The sequence below is a fragment of the Musa acuminata genome, unplaced genomic scaffold (assembly GCF_036884655.1).
Source record: "Musa acuminata AAA Group cultivar baxijiao unplaced genomic scaffold, Cavendish_Baxijiao_AAA HiC_scaffold_110, whole genome shotgun sequence".
NCBI classification, from domain to species: Eukaryota; Viridiplantae; Streptophyta; class Magnoliopsida; order Zingiberales; family Musaceae; genus Musa; species Musa acuminata.
Window position 1 is genome coordinate 10001 of NW_027020389.1, and position 2500 is coordinate 12500.

The following is a 2500-nucleotide window of genomic DNA, read 5'->3' on the forward strand; positions in this document are numbered from 1 at the left end:
GGATGGGGCTTTCGTATAGCAGGGACGGTGCTGCCTCTCGCTTCGCTCGCTGTCCGCCGCTCGCCGCTCGCTCGTGCAGCCAAAAATGGCCAGTTTTGGCCCGTTTTTGGGCCGTTTTGGCCAGTTTTTGGCCTGTTCTTGCATTGCGCGGTGACCGTCGAGAGCGGAGCAAAACGTCAGCCATCTCAGCACCCTGGAACCCCCCGGGTGGCACAGGGCTGGATGGGGCTTTCGTATAGCAGGGACGGTGCTGCCTCTCGCTTCGCTCGCTGTCCGCCGCTCGCCGCTCGCTCGTGCAGCCAAAAATGGCCAGTTTTGGCCCGTTTTTGGGCCGTTTTGGCCAGTTTTTGGCCTGTTCTTGCATTGCGCGGTGACCGTCGAGAGCGGAGCAAAACGTCAGCCATCTCAGCACCCTGGAACCCCCCGGGTGGCACAGGGCTGGATGGGGCTTTCGTATAGCAGGGACGGTGCTGCCTCTCGCTTCGCTCGCTGTCCGCCGCTCGCCGCTCGCTCGTGCAGCCAAAAATGGCCAGTTTTGGCCCGTTTTTGGGCCGTTTTGGCCAGTTTTTGGCCTGTTCTTGCATTGCGCGGTGACCGTCGAGAGCGGAGCAAAACGTCAGCCATCTCAGCACCCTGGAACCCCCCGGGTGGCACAGGGCTGGATGGGGCTTTCGTATAGCAGGGACGGTGCTGCCTCTCGCTTCGCTCGCTGTCCGCCGCTCGCCGCTCGCTCGTGCAGCCAAAAATGGCCAGTTTTGGCCCGTTTTTGGGCCGTTTTGGCCAGTTTTTGGCCTGTTCTTGCATTGCGCGGTGACCGTCGAGAGCGGAGCAAAACGTCAGCCATCTCAGCACCCTGGAACCCCCCGGGTGGCACAGGGCTGGATGGGGCTTTCGTATAGCAGGGACGGTGCTGCCTCTCGCTTCGCTCGCTGTCCGCCGCTCGCCGCTCGCTCGTGCAGCCAAAAATGGCCAGTTTTGGCCCGTTTTTGGGCCGTTTTGGCCAGTTTTTGGCCTGTTCTTGCATTGCGCGGTGACCGTCGAGAGCGGAGCAAAACGTCAGCCATCTCAGCACCCTGGAACCCCCCGGGTGGCACAGGGCTGGATGGGGCTTTCGTATAGCAGGGACGGTGCTGCCTCTCGCTTCGCTCGCTGTCCGCCGCTCGCCGCTCGCTCGTGCAGCCAAAAATGGCCAGTTTTGGCCCGTTTTTGGGCCGTTTTGGCCAGTTTTTGGCCTGTTCTTGCATTGCGCGGTGACCGTCGAGAGCGGAGCAAAACGTCAGCCATCTCAGCACCCTGGAACCCCCCGGGTGGCACAGGGCTGGATGGGGCTTTCGTATAGCAGGGACGGTGCTGCCTCTCGCTTCGCTCGCTGTCCGCCGCTCGCCGCTCGCTCGTGCAGCCAAAAATGGCCAGTTTTGGCCCGTTTTTGGGCCGTTTTGGCCAGTTTTTGGCCTGTTCTTGCATTGCGCGGTGACCGTCGAGAGCGGAGCAAAACGTCAGCCATCTCAGCACCCTGGAACCCCCCGGGTGGCACAGGGCTGGATGGGGCTTTCGTATAGCAGGGACGGTGCTGCCTCTCGCTTCGCTCGCTGTCCGCCGCTCGCCGCTCGCTCGCGCAGCCAAAAATGGCCAGTTTTGGCCCGTTTTTGGGCCGTTTTGGCCAGTTTTTGGCCTGTTCTTGCATTGCGCGGTGACCGTCGAGAGCGGAGCAAAACGTCAGCCATCTCAGCACCCTGGAACCCCCCGGGTGGCACAGGGCTGGATGGGGCTTTCGTATAGCAGGGACGGTGCTGCCTCTCGCTTCGCTCGCTGTCCGCCGCTCGCCGCTCGCTCGTGCAGCCAAAAATGGCCAGTTTTGGCCCGTTTTTGGGCCGTTTTGGCCAGTTTTTGGCCTGTTCTTGCATTGCGCGGTGACCGTCGAGAGCGGAGCAAAACGTCAGCCATCTCAGCACCCTGGAACCCCCCGGGTGGCACAGGGCTGGATGGGGCTTTCGTATAGCAGGGACGGTGCTGCCTCTCGCTTCGCTCGCTGTCCGCCGCTCGCCGCTCGCTCGTGCAGCCAAAAATGGCCAGTTTTGGCCCGTTTTTGGGCCGTTTTGGCCAGTTTTTGGCCTGTTCTTGCATTGCGCGGTGACCGTCGAGAGCGGAGCAAAACGTCAGCCATCTCAGCACCCTGGAACCCCCCGGGTGGCACAGGGCTGGATGGGGCTTTCGTATAGCAGGGACGGTGCTGCCTCTCGCTTCGCTCGCTGTCCGCCGCTCGCCGCTCGCTCGTGCAGCCAAAAATGGCCAGTTTTGGCCCGTTTTTGGGCCGTTTTGGCCAGTTTTTGGCCTGTTCTTGCATTGCGCGGTGACCGTCGAGAGCGGAGCAAAACGTCAGCCATCTCAGCACCCTGGAACCCCCCGGGTGGCACAGGGCTGGATGGGGCTTTCGTATAGCAGGGACGGTGCTGCCTCTCGCTTCGCTCGCTGTCCGCCGCTCGCCGCTCGCTCGCGCAGC